At 33.0% G+C, this 19,703-nt stretch overlaps 1 protein-coding gene across 1 annotated transcript in view; it reads right to left on the bottom strand.

Moving 5' to 3' along the window:
- Window positions 1-19,703, bottom strand: part of LOC143255665 (regulator of G-protein signaling loco-like) — a 102,401-nt gene that overhangs the window by 62,515 nt on the left and 20,183 nt on the right.

The raw sequence follows: 19,703 nt of genomic DNA, 5'->3' as shown, positions 1-19,703 counted from the left end.
CCGGGTCCAGCTTAAAACTATATATTATGCAATGTTCGGTAATGTGATGAGGGATCGTATCTAAAAAGTGACACCTATAAGTTTTTGGTTTTTTAACACTTAAATTTCGGGTAAATCACTATGAAGGCTTTATCTCGTTCTAAGGACTGACGAAAAATATAGTACTTGGTATTCCTAACAAAAACGCGTACTATAAAGCCATGTCTTTACGAAAGCTTTTTTCCTTCGCTTTGTCTAGGACTCTGGGGCATTGGCATGCTGACACACATTCAAAATATACTGAAGCTTCATGTGTGTGTTTATATATAGATAAAACATTCGTAAGTCATATTTTTCACTATTTATTACAACGTCTCAAGTAAGTAACAGCATAAAGCAAACTCAACAATATTATATAATTAATTGAAGAATAGTTTATCTAACTTTAACGAAAAAAACACTCCCCTTTATTTAAATATGACAAAATGTCCTATTACGTATTAACATGTTTACATGTACATATATGTATGTATATATATATATATATATATATTATAGACAATTTGAGGATCGAGACGTGGTTCTAAAAATGCAATTACGATAAATACGCAAAACATTCGTAAAACTGTTAAGTACCATAGAACGTTGACAATACATATAACTGTCAAATTCGAGGCCTAACTGTGTAACTATTTAACTCGAAGCATACTTCTGAGAAAGGATACGAAACTATATTATAAATAAAGAAAACGTTTTTCAAGTTTCGGTACAAGTAAATGCTTCAGAGCAACGCCACATTGAGCTATGTGCTATATTCATCGTGGGGAACTGAATTACTGTTGGCAATTGTTTGAGAGAAGAACAAAAACACCAAGTTGTATAAACGATAATAAGGAAACGTATCAAGAGCATACCCACTTTTCCACAAATAACACACATACATTCAAAAATATAGGTTTAAACAGACGCTAGTGAAGTATATTAATTTTAATTACGAGCAAGAATTAACCCAAAAAGATGTTACTCAGTTATTGTTTATAAAACACAAAACTTACAAGCATAACAAAATCATGTATACCAAAAAGTCGCAGAAAATAAAACTCATATATTTTGACTATTCTCGTTAACTGTAGTCTAAAGACGGCTGGTATGGGTATTAAAAATTTAATTACGGCACAAAGAACGTTTTGACGTTTTTAGGTCATCTTCAGGTTAAAAAAGGTTAAAAGGTCGAAACGTTGTTTTGTATTTTAATTAAAGTTTTAATACCTATACCAGCTTTATTTAGAATACATTTTTACTTCAAACGGGTTTATCGTCATCATGAATTCTCACAACTGTATGTCTGAACAGATGGACACGTCTGAACAAAAAGAATTTTTACATATCTGAACAGAAGGTTATGAAACTGCTACTTGTTCAGTGTAAGACCATCAAACTCTTCATAAACTTCCAAGACAACCCACTCTGACATAAATTGGTCACAGATAACATCCTAGTTGTGAACTTACCGATAATTTTGAAGCAATAAAAGTTAATTAAGAGTATTCGCACCCATTTATTAGAAGAATTTTGAGAAGCTGTTAGTTTTGTATTTACAAAGAAAGAACCCCACATGTCGACTTGACATAAGAAGTTACTCATTTCTGTTATTTTGTAAAACAGACTAAAAATAATAGCAAAAATGGTGTGCATTCAAATACTTAGCAGCCAAATTTCAGGCTTACATGTCACATCTAGCCTCAAAATGTTTGTTAGAATTATAAACCTTAGCAGTGTTACAAAAATTATTCTTGACCATATTACTAAGGAATCAACAACATTTCAAATTTAATTAAACTTATAGTGAAGTGTCAAATTTTTGTATTGCATGTAACGGATTTACCGTTAAACCGTTTAGTTTAATACCAACGTTTGTTTCAGGATTGTTTCTTTTTAATGCATGTGACGTATATTGTTATATGTGTATTGCGCAAGTCCCGCCTGTTCCCTACATTTGTAGAAGATTCTCGAGAGTGAAAATCAACAATATATGTTTTACAAAAATACTAGCGTATCTTCGAGTATATAAAAGCAAGCCATCACAAGACTCCGAGAGACAGTAATAGAATATTGTTTGGTCGCTACAGTCAGTATACTATAAGCTTTGGAAACTATAATTGTGACAAACGCTTATTAATCGGTAAACTATCTGACCAGAAACGTTTATAGATTTTGAACATTACGAACCGTTCAACTTTATAGAATTAATTTCAGACGTTAGTATTTATACGAAGCCACTGCATAACTTCAGCAGAAAAACTTACGTATGAAGAATAGAGCAAGCTAACATCATCGTCAAGCAATGTGTATCTGTGTTTCAACATAAAAGTAATTTGTGCCTTGAGGACCTGGACCGTTGATAAAATATTAAGTTCCAGACCAGACAGAAGATAGAAAATTGTTTGTTTGTCAAACTCTTGTACTTAAACCGCCATTTGTAATGACCGTTATTATAAATAACACAATATATTTGTGTTAAGAAAGAAAATTTTGTGTATCAATCTTATTGGCAAATATCATAAATTTGATACATTTAACTGATTCTAAAAGTTCCAACTGTTTGAAATCTTAATACGTGGTATACGTAACAAAGTAAATCAGAGATTCGTCCGAATTTAATTATAATACGGAACAGTCATCATGCTAGTCTGCTGGAAAGTTTTAAAAACATACAAGACGGAGATCAGACCAAGGTCACCTAAAACAATCGCCTTAAAGATCATCGTTCTGTATGACAGCGATCTTTAGTAATCAAGGTCATTTGGTGTAACTTGTTTCACATTTTCAGAGTTCAATGGTCGTATAATGCAGTAACGTGAAGCCTGTGAGATAAAAGCTCGTTTCATTGTGGTTTTAATCACTACTACGTACTTGTCAAATCCTAAACATCTACAGTCCACGTTTACTACTTATAAGAAAAAAACTGATCGAGCTCTAGGTATATACATGTTATGCAATTATCAATCATAGTGACACACATGAAATGTGTAAAATCTTAACACCTTTTCAATTTCAATAAAGCTTAAGCAATATGAACAGCTAAATTGTATTTGGAAGTTGTTGATAGTTTTATCAAAATAAGTTATATATACAGTATTCAAGCCAGATAACAACCACACGGAAACAATCCGGAAATACTCAAGTTCTCAAACAAAAAGCACTGTAATCAACATATCAAATAAACATGCATCAGTTTAACAGTTCATTCAAGAATCAATAATAAGCCACAAATTTATTTATAATAATTCTCAGTTTCTATCCTGAAACGCGCATGCGCGAGCACTACTTTTAACTGGTGTAAAGATACTTTAGTGAAGATTTTGTACATGTTAAAAAAGTATCACTTTTTTAATGTCTAACACTAAATCATACAGTTGGTTTGTTTAGTTTGTTTTGAATTTCGCGCAAAGCTACACAAGGGCTATTTGCGCTAGCAATCACCACCCACCGTCAACTCTTGGGCTACTCTTTTATCAACAAAGTGGGTTTGTTTGTTTGTTATTTAATTTCGCACAAAGCTACTCGAGGGTTTTCTGTGCTAGCCGTCCCTAATTTAGCAATGTAAGACTAGAGGGAAGGCAGCTAGTCATCACCACCCACCGCCAACTCTTGGACTACTCTTTTACCAACGAATAGTGGGATTGACCGTAACATTATAACGCCCCCACGGCCGAAAGGGCGAGCATGTTTTTTCGCGACGGGATGCGAACCCGCTACCCTCAGATTACGAGTCGCACGCCTTAACACGCTTGGCCATGCCGGGCCAGCAACAAAGTGGGATTGACCGTTACATTATAACAACCCCACGGCCGAAAAGGCTAGTATGTTTGATGTGACAGAAATCGTACAATAACATTAACTTTATTGACAATAACAAGTTCGGTGATGTTTGACCATAACTAAACTAAAGGGAAAATCGTACATGGCATAGTGCTAATTTATTTCTTATAGAATATAGCCTGAACTTAATATTTGCTTTACTAATGTTTGGCCTGAGACAAGTGGGCTTGTTGATTTCGATGTCTGTGATTAGAATTATTTTGCATTACTTTAGAAATCCTGTATTAAAAAGAAGTACTGTTGCATTGGACAGTAATTTGAACGAAAATGTTCTGCGAGTCTCTATGAATTTTACATGATTCCATTTAGCTTTGCAGGAAAATAATTCGTTATTATATAGTAAGTACTTTTAGTTTCGGTATAGCAGATAACAGAAGGGTTCCAAGCTTGTTTGTTGGTGTGTTTTTTTCTTTTTAATTACAAACTTATTGCTCATAGCTCTGTCATCTCTTGACCAAATTGAGAGATCTAATTATGGTTTTGGAGTCCCGAGGTCAAACCCTATCCGCTGATGTATCTGATCACGCTCAAGGTTTCTTGGATTAATTTACTCTAATCCTGCCCAAACGAATTTCAAGTGCTGCAATTATTGAAGATTCCATCGTTTTTATTTCATTAAAGTAATTCAAAAACATAAAACTTTGTTATGTGTCAGTTAATGGATTGTTAACTAACATTTCGTAAACCTGCATACGACATATTCTGTTAGCAATAATACAGGCCTGAGGTGGCTTTACTTTCTTGAAATGTTTACATTTTCCTTGATAATTCCTGTGTACTGAATAAGAAAATATTATCCATTTTTTTCTCCATCATGTACAGATTTTTCACAAAACGTCACATGTACTTTTATATAAGCATATCATTTTCATTGAAATCGGGTCACACTTTGTTATGCTTAAAATGTTGACAACCACTAGTTATAAATTTCTCTAGACCAATCGCGACGTGAGTAGTCTTATAAGCCGTTTTAGAACCCAAAAGCAAACATAACAATAAAAATATTCATTGTGGTAAACAAATAATAATTTGATCTAAGTAAATGTCTTTTGCTTCCCGAGTTGAAAAAAAAAAGCTTATGTGAATGCGACAGAACAAAATAATATTATTTTCGTAACCTACGAATTAAGGAAAATCCGTTATTAAAACCAAATCAGCGTTTATGAAGTTTAAATTCGCAGGTTTGAGTACTCAATTAACTAACTGCTCGATCCAAGAGTTGTCCGATTTCTGTAATACAATGGTCGGTAGCTTGAACGACTATAAAGAACATATATTTCTGTACACGATATATTTTTTATATAAACACCTTACCCTTCTAGAAAATTAACATCTTTAACTCAGATCTTGAGATATTTTCTTCATCGAACTCTTAATAACGCGACGATATAGAATGATGATTTTTTAAAATTATGGTACCAAGGGCTGTAAAAATAAGCTGTCTCCGTTTTCCGCTATTTCATTTCTTTTCCCTTAGACAATAGTATCAACTCTTTATTATTCTCCCCCAATGTATTAACAAAGCGTCAGGTCCACTATCGAAAATAATTAAAATGGTGTAATATTTAATTACCCCAACGAGTAAACTTGTTCTTCGCGTATGAAGCATACTTAAACTTTAGGCCTAACTGTCATTTTTTAAGCGTTTGTTGAAATTTGTATCAAGATGTAATGTATTTTGTTTTTGTTTACCAAAAGAAGTTCGAAAGTTAAGCACGACACTTTTCCTTCTTATTGCTGTTGTTATTACTTGTAAGTCGTCGTTGTTCTATTGAAAAAGTTACATAATGGGCTATCTGTACAATGTCCACCAAGGAGAAATGAGCCCAGGATTTTTATGTTGCAAGTTCTCAGACGTGCCTCTAATCCACAAGAATTTTTTTTATTTTTAGATGACGATATTTAAGTTAAGTATGTGCGTGTGTATATATATATATATATTTCAAGTTCTCAACTATCTGTGTAGTTTAGAGAGTCAATGTTTGTGCAGTTTAATTCCTGTTACAGTACCTAGTGGTACACCGAACAACAAAACATTTGTAACTGGAGAAATCTCGAGTGATTTGGAATAATTTGACGATGTTGGTTTCAAAAATATAATCAGAATATGTTCATAACCTCTATATTTCGAATTACTGTAATTTACATAAATATAATAGCACTGCTGTAACTACTTCGCAGGGTGTGGATGGATCTTCACCAAAATTTGTTTGGACGTTCATTACGTCCATGCAGGAATACATACAAATTTTCAGTTTTGCAGTTTTATGGGCATCTCTGTTTTGTTTTGTTTTACAATTACATAAAACGGAAGCAACTTTTTATGCTCTAAGATAACTTTTATTAATAATCAATTCACATAACTTCGGTTCAGAACAAAAGATGGTAATGGATCCAGATATGAGGTACCTTTGTCGGGCCACAAATTAGGGAAGAGCTGATGAATGATGATTTTCTTAGGACATCACAGAGAGAAAAACTATGATTACATGTTCAAGAACTAAAGAAAAATTGGGTCCAGGTTGTCACTAAAGATGTTCTTCTTACACTTCTATTTAGACTTCTTTTCAAATGATCTAGGTGCAGTGAGTCCATCAAGATATATTCACAATGGAACAGTGATATCAAGAATGACAGAATCCTGCAATTATGGGAAACTACTGTTGGTTCCCACAGCGTTACGAGTCAAGCAGATATTTTGTAACAAAAATAATATCATGACAGTTTGGTTTTGAATTTTGTGTTAGCAACTCTTGAGTTATTATTTTACCAACGAACAGTGTGATTGACTGTAACATTATAACATACAAATAGTTGAATAAGAGAGCATGTTTGGCGGGTCGGGGATTCGAACACACGAGTGTAAATTGCGAACCAAGGACCCTAATCACCTGGCCATACTGAGCCTAATAACATACTGAAAGTTTCAATGTAACTTGAATGTATGTTCAAAATATAATCTTATTATGCTTATTGCCTTTTTAAACTGTTATTGCGCTTATATATTGTTTTTAAACGTTCTTAAACACAATTTTAAACGAATGAATAAAGTTAAAGTTATTTTCACGACATATAAGAAAGTTTTTGGAATAAATTCATCGTATTTCCATTTTCATAATCTATCATAACTCGAAAATCAAAGATCAGTAATTTTTAATGATTTATAAAAATATCATCGCAAAATTACTGAGAAACAGTTGCATATTTTTAGTAGAAGATAATTTTTTTTATTTATTTTTATTGCGAGTTGTTACTTAAGCAAACATGCAGACAACAAAACGAGAACCCGAATTACCGTTAACTCAACACTACAAATACTATTACATTCTATTTAGTTCAGAGAATACGAATTTTAACGATAAAGTAGCGCAGATAGCCCTCGTGTAGCTTTGCGCGAAATTCAAAACAAACCAAACAATAAAGTACATTTTTGGTCTCACATGTTAACTTTCCTATCGTAATGTGATTCTTTTGTACTAGTTCCACACAGCTCGTGTAAGGTGCGTGCGTGTGTGTGGGCGTATGCGCGCGCGTAAGGTTTCAAGATATCATCTGTACTTTTTCTTTTGAAACTAAATTATTTTAAAACTTTATTCTCTCTTTCTTTTTGCAAGCAAGATGTCATTGTTCTTATAAAAAAATCACAGAATGAAAACCAGGTGCCAATAGTCGCAAACGTTCTGCACGATATGGCATTCAAAAATACAAGTACTCCATTTCAAACTTTATCAATCTACACACTATTCTGTGGCTCAGAAATAAACTCGGAAATTCCAGAGTTAAAATTCAGGATTCAATATTTTCCATGAGCACACACAGACAGCCTATTAAGCATATTTGGACTTAAAATCAGGCCCGGCATGGCCAAGCGGCACTCAACTCTTATTCTGAGGGTCGCGGGTTCGAATCCCCGTCACATCAAACATCCTCGCCCTTTCAGAGTTGGCGGTGGGTGGTGATGACCAGTTGCCTTCCCTCTAGCTTTACACTGCTCAATTGTGGACGGCTAGCGTAGATATCCCTTTAGTAGCTTTGCGCGAAATTCAAAACAAACCACTTAAAAACAAATATTTGTATATACTTCAGACACATACAAGTGCAAAAAACAGCATGAAAACAATATCTTTGTTACTTCACAACTGATTCCTAGTTATTTTTGTAATTTGTTTCTTTCACTACAAGTTAAATATTATCTTTTGTTAGAATTAAAGTGAAAAATAATATAGAAACTTGCTCTTATATACAATAGATGGCGCTAAATACTGTGTTAAAGAAATATTTTCTTTTAACACATTTAGAGGCGCCACCTATTGTAGTTGTCAAGTTTCAATTACATCAACCGCTAAATCGAAATGTCATTTTTAAACTACACATGAAATAGTTATAATAGTATAAAAATATATAATGCTGCGGTATCACTAAAACGTTCAAACAATAAATTGCAATTCTAAAAATATTTAATACAGCCAAAGAGAAATCGCTGATTCAACACTTCTTTCTCGTACTTTTCATAAATTAAATCACACGACTTCTGTTTTAATGACAAGAACTTAAATATCATATTAATAGAATCACTAATATATAAAATACCATATTTTGCCACCAGAGGACACAGTAAATGGGTCTTCGCAACTTGTTCAAATAACAACTGTAACTAATACTAGCAACAGTAGATGAATCATTACAACTCCAAAGCTTCACCAGATAACCTAAAAACAAAGTTGAATACTAGCACTTACAAAAGCAATTATTTATTATGACTGGAGAGAATGAAAAACGCTTATAGTTTTGCCATGAGAAAAGTTGAAAAGCAATAAGTACGACTCTGCACTACAGAATACGGATTATTTGAATCCAAACCTAACATTACTAGTAATTCATTGTATCAAAAAAATAAAATGTACGCTATGTATACAGTTCACGTCTTCGCTTTCATTAAAGGCCAGTTTATCATAATAAATAATAGTAATAGATCAGTTTCACGGATAGCAGGACAACGAAGTGGGAGGGTCTTTTATACAAGCATCTTTGCTGTTGTTCCGCTCTTCCTTGAGAACTGAGACACAAGGTATCAATCAGCATAACAATAGGAACAGAAGGTATATTGCTGTGGTAGAAAGAACGTGGAGAGAATTTAACAACGGGAGTAACATCATGAGGTCTGGGTGTAACAAAACTAGCCCCTGACCCCCACCCTATTACACTGATCGTTACATACAAGAGTTAAAAACGCGCGTTCTTTGGAAGTAGCAATTGCCTTTTAAAACAACAAACCACGTACAATACTTGTACGTGTAATAAATTTAAATAACTGAAACGCTGATCTGCTAGATGAACCGTGAAGGCCGGTATGTGTAAATAAACTTGTACTTAACTTATTTCAGCTATGCAGCTCCCTAGCGCGCTTCATCTCTTAACTCTCTTATATAATAATGACTAATCTTTCACATATTGTGCCAGCTTTCAAAGTCTGGCACATAACATGCGTAAACGCTAAGTTTAAATTACTTTAGCTTTCTAATCAGAACGCATGACACACATGAAAACGTAATAATTTGAAGCCTGACCACCATATTTGTTAACACCATCTTCGAAATATTCTTTATTCCTGTAACTGAGTAGATTTGCACTCGAGCACAAAGTACACAATGGGCTATGTACGCTCTGCCCACCACGAGCATCAAAATCCGGTTTCTAGCACATAAGCCTCCATACCACTGTTCTACTTGGAGGTTCCGAGTAGGATTGAAAGTCTTACTTCCTATGATGTTATTGCAGATTCATTTAACTAACAAGTCCCGAGATTTAATACATACTTCGTTCTCTAGCAAACTACTCACAAAAGCACATTAACGCCTTGCAGTTTGATCTTTAATTTTAGCATAAAGTGTAAAAGATTGTATTTGTCAGCAAAAACGCCAGTCTTTCAGATGTTAATCACTCATTTACCATAATCCTTTTAGTGAACAGTTATCAACCTTGATTCATTATAGCAGGTCGTATTAACAGAAACAAACGTGTAAACATTTCAAATAGTTTTAGTTACAACTCACTATTTTAATTTTATCTCCTGCTCAACCATTTTTATCAATAAAAAACCTATGTATTCTCCTTAGTTCACTGTTTAAGTTGTTAGGATTGAGTAAAGTCAAGAGCGTTTTCAATGAAACATTTTAGTATTCAAAGTTTTTATTGTTCACAGTGCAACGGTTTCTTATAACACACGTGTAAAATTTATCTTATTTTCTAATAATATGAACATTAAAAAAATTGAGAAACAGTAACTCCAACGGTGTTTTCTTGTAGCAAAGCCATATCAGGCTATGTACTGTGACCACCGAGGGGACTCGAACCCTGATTTTAGCGTTGTAAATCCAAATATTTACCGTTGTCCAATCCGGGACATGTTTGGATGAATGTAAACGAAGTATATTGAAATTGGTATCTTAGTTTCATGATTTAAATAATTCAAAGATTGAAAGAAAATGAAACGCGTTTTTGATCATGTTTACAAGTGTAAATACGGTGAAAGTAAAGAAATTTGTCAAGATAGTAAATGACAGTGGACATTATATTTTTGTTTGTCACTATCGTTGCATAAGACGCTCCATGCTTTTGTTGCATATAAGATGTGCTATTGCTTATTTTTCATAGTTTTTCGTTTTGTAACATTTCTTACATGTAATTCTTACAGCAGCTCTACGAATAACAAACAATCCCTACTTTCCCTTAAAAATTATTTTATCTTATCTATTTGTACAGTTGTATACGTCCGTGGATTGTTTATTTGTAGTTAAGCACAGTTACACAACGAGATATCTGTGGTCTGTACACCTCGGGTACCAAAACCTAATTTGTGCAACTGGAGGAAGGCGGACGTTGGTGGAATGGATACAACATTTATATACTTTTAGTATAGCTATATCCCGGATAACCATAACGTTTATAAGAATTAAAACCACAATCACAAATTTATAAAATGTAATCCTTACTTTAGCCAACAGATGAATGCATAAAACTGGTATAGTAGAAAATAAATTTTATTATGATAGCACTTCTAAGATTCGTTTCATTTCTTTTTATGGCAGGATCCCGAATTAATTTTAAAATTTCATTGCTTCATACTTTTGTTTGTTTACTTTTTATGTTATGACTGTAAAAGTATATAATTTAACTCTAAAGACTGTTAAGTGTATCAGTCGATATGTAGCGCCACCCATTGTGTTTAAAAAATATTTAAGTATGTGCATATGTTTACCATTTATACCTGTATGTGTGTGGATTTTTCATTACAATATCAAAAGTGGATACCCACAGATCAGTCAAGTAAACTGGTGAAATCATATAGTCTAGACGCCCGTCCAGCTGACGTGATCAGGTAGGTAGACGGTAAACAAAAAATTTGCTATTTCAGAAAATTTTGAATTGTTGTATCAGAAATATTAGCGAACTTTCTGGTGTAGTAGTATATTTGCGAGTATCATAAAGAATACACCAAATGAAGAGGTTTTCTCTTCGGAATTCAATATGGTGGTTTAGAGGAGCGTGATTAATTAGCAACCATTTTCAGTCCCTATCATTAAGTACTACCGAACTTGAATACTTTTATTGACTGTTCAAGTCATTGCACGATACAACAACGTTAGTCATATTTAGCATTTAATGATTACCATTTTTCGTGGGAGGTTTTTCCTGATATCAGAATTTGTTTTTATTATTAAAGGCAATTTCTGTTACAGCTGTTCTCCTTATCCATTTTCTATAAGATTAACTGTCTTAAACAGTTTTTTAAACAGATAAACAGCTTTTAACTTGTCCCGATTTTTATCCGTATTATTATTATTATTATTTTAGCTTTGGGCTATTGTTTCTTCTTACTAACAGTAAATATCTTTGTTACCTTAAGGATCGTATTAAATACACATTACTCACTTTATTAAATTTTTATCTCCAATTTATTACACTTTTCAACCATTAGCGCTGTACCCTCTATATATTTACCTTCATGCCACCTATGGTTAGTCTCTTCTATTTTGTATTCAATTATTTTTAATATTATCTTAAGTAATAACTTAGTAACATGGCTTTTCACAGTGAACACTCTAAAGTACGAGCAATCTACTGCTTTCTGCTTCTTGGGGAGAGGCGTAATTTCTTGCGAATTTCTGTAATATAGCGTGTATTATTCGTATATAGTATTGCATAACTTTTTCAGCTGGTCAACACTAGGTTCTTCTTCAAAAGTCTCCAGTACCTCACAAGATATTTTGTCTATTCTATTAGGTCTTACCAATTTCATACATTTTGGTACATTTTTTACTTAATATATAAGAACAGTTGGCTCTCATACGCGTCTTTTTTTACGATGATTTCTGTTATTTGTCATCTTTAGAGAAGTCCTGAAGATATTCTGACCATCTCCTTAGAACTTCATTTTTAATTAGGATTGTCTCAGTTAACTTTGATGCAGTCACTGCTATAAGCACATTTATCTGTTGGTCATACATCTGATGAAAATGATTAAGTTTCTCGATCAGCTCAAGTAGTCTAGTCATTCTTCTTTTCCTTGTTTGCACTACTAATCGTTTTGTTGATATGATTTTCAGATATATTTTTCTGCTTTTATCATTTTTCCATGAGACTTAAAATATTTTCTTTCATACACGATTATTTACCAAATTTTTCTTTAGTATACATCATTTTGTTAGCATTTTGCACACTTGCTTCTCATTTCAACTTGGCATGTTTGTCTAATATTTAGTTGTTTCCCATTCATCCAGTTTTCTGATGTGTTTAATGGTTTCTTCAGTCTAACCTTTTCTGCACGAGAGATTTATGACCCAAGTTGATGTCCGCTCCAATATATGTCCTTATTTATTTGATACTTTCTTGCGATCTTTCGTCATGAAGCAATCGATATGATTTCTCAGCAAGTCTTCATTTTTTTTTTTATAATGTTGGAAGAGGTATGGTTTATAATCAAATTATTCTCTTTACAAAACTGAAGTGTTCCCTTCTGTCGATGGCCCGACATGGCCCGGTGGGTTAAGGCGTTCGACTCGTAATCTGAGGGTCGCGGGTTCGAACCCCTGTCGCACCAAACATGCTCACCCTTTCAGCCGTGGGGGTGTTATAATGTGACAATCAATACCTATTCGTTTGTAAAAGAGTAGCCCAAAAGTTGGCGGTGAATGGTGATGACTACCTGCCTTCCCTCTAGTTTTACACTGCTAAATTATGGACGGCTAGCACATAGCTTTGTGCGAAATTCAAAAACAAAACCTTCTGTCGTCTATAGTGCCTAAACCATATTAATTTGTGACATGCATCAATCGTTTTTCACCTATTTTTGTACTTAGTTCTCCAATTATCAGGAACACATCATAGCTGTTCGGTTACTTCTTGTACAGCCTCATAAAATATTTTTATGAAATGTTCTTTTGAAGCGTATAGTTAAAGTATGGTAAATCAAGCAGTGTGTGTGTGTGTGTGTGTGTGTGTGTGTGTGTGTGTGTGTGTGTGTGTGTATTACAGTCTTTCCGTGAAAGTATTCCAACTCCATATTGAGTTGTTTACCATCTGTTAGAGTGAAAAAAAAAAAACGTTTTCCTTCTGGATATATCCTGAATCATCCCATTTAGCGTATGAGATTCCTAGTGTACTTTCTGCTTCTTTTATTAAAATGTCTAGTTTTCCTGCCATATATGGTTTACGTAGGTGCTTCTTCCTAATTTTCAGATACACCTTGCTGGACGGCGACCTTCCTAATTAATTTCAGCTGCGATCACCATTTCGGTTTGCACTACTCTTCAATTGGTACACCCCTCCCTTTGATTATTTATAATAACGTTAATTGCAGGGGACCCAACACTGTTCGCGTTTTGGGTTTCTTGTTCCTTTCTTTGGTCCATTGTTTTCCTTGGTAATTACAATACATATAATTCCACAACTTTAATTTCTTGCCACCTATATTAAACACTAAGTTAACGTGCACATTATCATTGATCAATCGAGGTGTAAAATATAATAAACAAAAGTACTGAATAACATTGATCCAAACATAATAAATCACTAATGCTTAAAAAAATGCATTTTCTCTAGTAGTATATAAATAAATAAATACAAATTTATTGCAAAAATATACGTCATAAGAAACGAACAAAACAATTACATACCTCAACACTGAAAACTGTTTAAAAAGTGATATTCATGTTAGTAAAGCTAGTAATTGTCGCCATCTATTGACCAAATTAGTTGGAATTGTCTTACACGATGTCCAAACACGACACACTTTACAGACCAATGTGAATTTTACGTTACGTAATCTACAAAATAGTAATTGACGATTATCTTATCTTAAGTGTTTACAAACTGAAGTCAAATATAGATGAGAAAGTTAATTTTCAGTATGGACCACGCATTGTTGAAATTCTCTAACTGTTACATCTTCAATATGAAACTCAAAAATAAACAATCAAATGAGTCTACGTACAATAGATAAAGTTATCTAAATAACATTGCATATTAAGTGGAACGACCATCTTGAATGGTCCCGAAACTTGTATAAACCTGAATACATAACTTATATTAAAAAGGTATTAAAAACACTCGTACTTCATAGCAAATCATACAAAACTTTGATCTAATTAACAAGTGAAACTGTTTATACCTAAACAAATAACAGAAAAATAACTTGTTTCAGGTTTGGGTAAAACCACGTAAACATAAAATAACTGTACACACCAGAATATAACAAACATTATTGTCCCTTAAAGTAAATAAGCGTATAATATTACATCACAATAACAAAACGTTAATAATATCGCATTCTCTATTGACCAACCATGGTATTTATATTTATATTTCTGGCATGTCATTATGTTTTGATCAACGCATATATATTTGTGGCGGTCTAGGTTTAGTAATCACTAATTCGTACTAATTCACATAATTCACATTGTTTATATGTGCAAAGTAGAAAATTGTTCTGTGATCTAGGGCAGTAAAATTGCCATCGCTGACTTGTAATGCTTGCACAAAGTAGTCTTTCAAAACTAATTGAAAACAAGTTGTTTACACCACTGCCGTTTGATAAGTTCGTACGATTTGTACCAGTCAATTTAGGGTCACAGTTGTCCAACCTTGCCATGTCTCTATTAACCCTCTACACGTGCTTTTTAGTTTTGACTAAACTTGCAACCATTATGTTATCATAAAACTATAACTTTAATGCGGAAAGTGTATCTTCACAAAATCCGACAAGTTCTTAGTACCCAACAAGACTTTTGTACACAGACATTTAGTTTAAAAATGTTTTACCAGACTTGTCTGTGAATACATGGAATCGGAATCTGAGTAAGCTCAGCGTAATACAGTGTGATTTTTCATGTTAAGAAAGAAAAACTTTCTTCATGTTACAATTTTCACATTTTATTTGCATAGCCTCTAGGAACATCCTAAATGAATGAAACACCTATTAAAATAAAACTTTACACAATCGGCCTATCTGATCAACCTTGTAACCATCACAAAAATGCCTACAACACGCTTTTTCTTTCTAGAAAGACTGCAACTCTAACAGATAATCGCAGCTACTTATCCTAAAACGTTCAGTCTTCTACTCTCTTCAAAACCCTTTTCATTTAATTTTATTGTTTTATTGCTCTTTGAACCGTATTAAGTGCTAGTCCTGCTTAAGTAAAGAAAAACTAAAACGTACATTGACCGGGTAGCTAACTTCCATAAATTATCTTACCATAATGGACGCTGCACGTATGTCAAATTTTATGTATTTAACAAAAACTACTTCGCCATCTATTGAACGATACCATAAACAAAAATACATAAATTCACACTTTTTAATTCAAGATTTAGACAATTAGAAAATAGCTGATGTGTGCAACAACCATTTATTTATAATATAACCACAATTTAAAATAAAAGTATTCTCCTTGTAACAAGAACACAACTATCATTAAAACTGTACGTGAAGGTTTAAATGTAATTTTTAAATGTAGTACCGTGTAGTTTGAGTTCTTAAAATACTTATATAACACTTTTAATCTATAAAACATTAGATTATATCAGTAACATCTACGAAAATTTGAAGCTCTGTACATTGAATGAATTTGATGCAATGAGTTGCGTATGACTAAAGAGTACAATTGAAACACTTTCCGTGCAGTGCTTCACATAAAACAATCCTTCTTTAGAAACTGTTTACCTTTTTAAATTATTTTCGAATGAGGTATGAATACTATGATTACATAAATAACCATCCTTAGAGTAGCGTTTCTACTAATACACAATTCATGAGCAGCTCACGTACAAAACTTGCTAAGAAATTATTTTATTCTAACTTATTTCAATTATGTTTTAGTTAATTTTATATGAATAAACGACGAAACTTAAGGCTTATGTTTTGTAAACATAGTACTAAGAACTGAAATACTTTTCAGATCATGTAATTTAAGGGAAGCGCAATGATGGCATCTACCATTTTGGACGTCAAGCAATTCACTGTTTTGTAATTACGATAACGATAAAGCCAAGTATTCACTCCGGATCTTGAAAAATATAAAATGACTTGTGAAAGCAGGTTGAGAGGATTTTATATGGATCATTATGTTGTTCAAGGCCTATACTTTATTACACAGGTTGTCCGAACGACTAGACTATTGATACCAGAGACAGGCTCATCATGTTTGCTAAGTAAAAAAAACATAACAAGCTCATGGACATTGTTATATTCATATGTAGCTTTTTAACTCCATCACTAGTTAAACCAATGAAAGAATGAAATGCTACAAGATCTTTGGTAATTATAAACATTCTTAGTACGTTGGATGTCAGACGTGAAAGCAACTGAATCCACAGTTTTTGTCTTTGTAATTACTATGGTGAATTTTGTTTTTTGTAGCTTCTACTTTTGTTTTTCTCCCATAGTCGCTACTATGAGCGTAGAACTTTTTCTTACCAGTATCGCATATTAGTATTTAGTAACCTGCATACCTCTAGGTCTAAAAATACGCACAGTATGTACGAGGACAGTAATAACAATATATAGAAACAACAAACAACCTGCTGCTCAATCTAGGATGTCCTGTTCTTTAAACTATGGTAATTTCCAACAGGCAACCCATTCCAGATGTGAACCACAATGTTAAAAAAGACTGCCTTAACTGAAGATGACTCCCATTAAGCTAAATTTGTGTGTTGCCTACTCACACTCTTCTCACCATTAAGTGTGAAAAATGATAATGCATGAAAATACTTTCCTTTACAATTTAAAACAATCAAGCTTCTTCTAACTCTTATTTTCTCAAGAGAAAACAGTTTGAGAGTTCAATCTCTCCTCATATGATAACCCCTCCATCCTAGTAACCCTTCTCTGAACCCTTTCCAAAAGATCAATATCTTTCTTAAGATAAGGAGCCCAATACCAAACACAATGCACCATATGTGGCCTAAGCAATAAGCTAAACAATAAAATTATAAACTTTTTAGATTTGTATTCAATATTTCTGTAGATACAACCTAAAATCATATTTGTCTTACCACTAACAACAGCACACTACTTGGGTAGTTCAATACCGTTCAATCATTACACTAAGATCCCACTAAGGTTACTTCCATTCAAATTATACTTACAATTTATGATAAACCACATGCATTTATTATAATTAAAATGCATGTTTGCCTAACTCACTAAATAATCTAAATCCTTTTTCAAAGCAGCAGCATTCTCTTTATGCTCAGGACCTTAATATCATCAGCAAGTTTAAGCATCTTATTGGCTATTTTTTCATCTATCTCATTGAGGTAAATAAATAGCTAAGGCCCTAAGACTGAACCCTGAGGCAACCCACTTGTGACATTAATCCAATTTGACTTAACTCCATTTGCAACAACCCTCTGTTTTCTTTCATCCAGCCATACTATTCAATTATTTAACTTATCCCCAAGCACCTATAGAGATAACTTTTTACAAGCCTTGTGTTACCTTGTTAAAGGCTTTCTGAAAATCCAGATACACCAAATTTACATTATTTATCCACAACTACATCAAAGATTTGTAAGGCACAACTTTCCCTTCATAAAATCATGTTGGCCATCCAATACAATTCTAAACTTTGTTAAATGACTTCAAAAAGCATCTTTTATCAGACTTTCCAAAACTCTTCCTACAATTGATGCAAGGCCAATAGGCCTATAATTACTGGAACAATTTTTATCACCTCCCTTAAAAGGAGAAATGGCATTAAATAACTTCTAATCCATTGAAACATGCACACTATTCAAGACTTCTTACAAACAACTAGTAGCAAATGCCTCACATATCCAATCCTTAACCTCCTTCAAAACCTGTGGGGAAATACTATCTGGCTCAGAGACTTTGTCTTTCCTTGTTTCCATCTATCAATTATCAAAAGGTAAAGATTACTGCTTAAAATTTCTTAGATTTGTTTTTCTTTAATTTCTCTCTTAGACTCTGTAAATCAAACTATTATTTAAATCAATCCACTATTTTCTTTCTATAAAAGAGTATGTTTATTATGAATATTTAAAAAGTTATCACTTACAGTTCCCACATTTGATCAGTATCTTCAAATAACTCAACTGCTCAATTCACAACAGATAATTGTTGTTGCATCCCTTCAAAATTTGTAAACAAGTTATCATTATTCTTAATTTACCCATATGAAACAAAAACATCACATCTAACAGAGTAGTGAGCACTTACACCCAGATGTTTCCTAATTTCCACCCTCTCAATTTCTAGATTAGAAGTTAACAAATCTAAAATAGCATTATTTCTAGTAGATTCCTTGAACAATTAGTAAAGAAAACCAATCTGAACAGTTTTCAAAACCTCCCTCATGACTTGTCTTAGGGCCTTTGTCATTAAACAATTAAATGTTAGCAGTTAAATTGTTGTGTTAACCACAAATAATCAGTTACAAAATTGCTAACCAAATAATCATTAGTTAGATAAGTAAAGACATACTGAAAACAGTTTGAATTTTATAGTTTTTGATGATATTTTTGCACAAGTTGTTTCCTTGCTTGCTACTGTATCTATTTGTAGTTACTGTCATCTCCAGTGCTACCACACTACACAGCATGATTTTGTTACATGATTTTTGGTACAATTCTGGGTTGTAAGGTGTGCATATGTACATGAGTAATTTGGTGAGGAATTTAAAGAAACACTGCAGAGCTGTATTTTGTTTGGGTTGTAGTCTTGACATTACAGTAAATATGTGATGAGTATGATGCTTACTTCAGTCTACAGTAATCATCAATACGGAGAAAAAATAAATGTCAGACATTTGGAAATTCTTCCAAATAAGTGAAGATAAGAAAAAGATTAAATTTAGTTTACGTTCCCAACATTTATTGTATAGTGGTGAAATTCCAAATGTTCAAAACCACTGATGTGTGCATCATAAAAGTATTACCTCCAAGAAACCACCAAGTCTAACCATGCTGAAAAGGCAATCTTCTTTGATAGAATATCACAAGCAAAGATATTTTATCTACTATACACTGTATGTACAATGTTAATATATATATATATTTCATACTATTTATAGCAGAAAATGAGTATAGCTCTAGATAAAAATATATTATACAAATCAAAATTTTATTTGTAAATTGTCAGAAAAATAATTACTTCAGCATACACAAGTGCTAGCAATCAACCTCTAAAATCTTCATTTAATATAGTTAATTACATATTTATTTGAACATGACATAAAGAACAGAAAAAAGAGGCATGTTATGTCTTCCACTGACTTTACACACACACACACACACACACACACACACACACACACACA

Source organism: Tachypleus tridentatus, chromosome 7, assembly GCF_004210375.1.
Source record: "Tachypleus tridentatus isolate NWPU-2018 chromosome 7, ASM421037v1, whole genome shotgun sequence".
NCBI lineage: Eukaryota > Metazoa > Arthropoda > Merostomata > Xiphosura > Limulidae > Tachypleus > Tachypleus tridentatus.
This window is presented reverse-complemented; position numbering and strand designations above follow the sequence as displayed.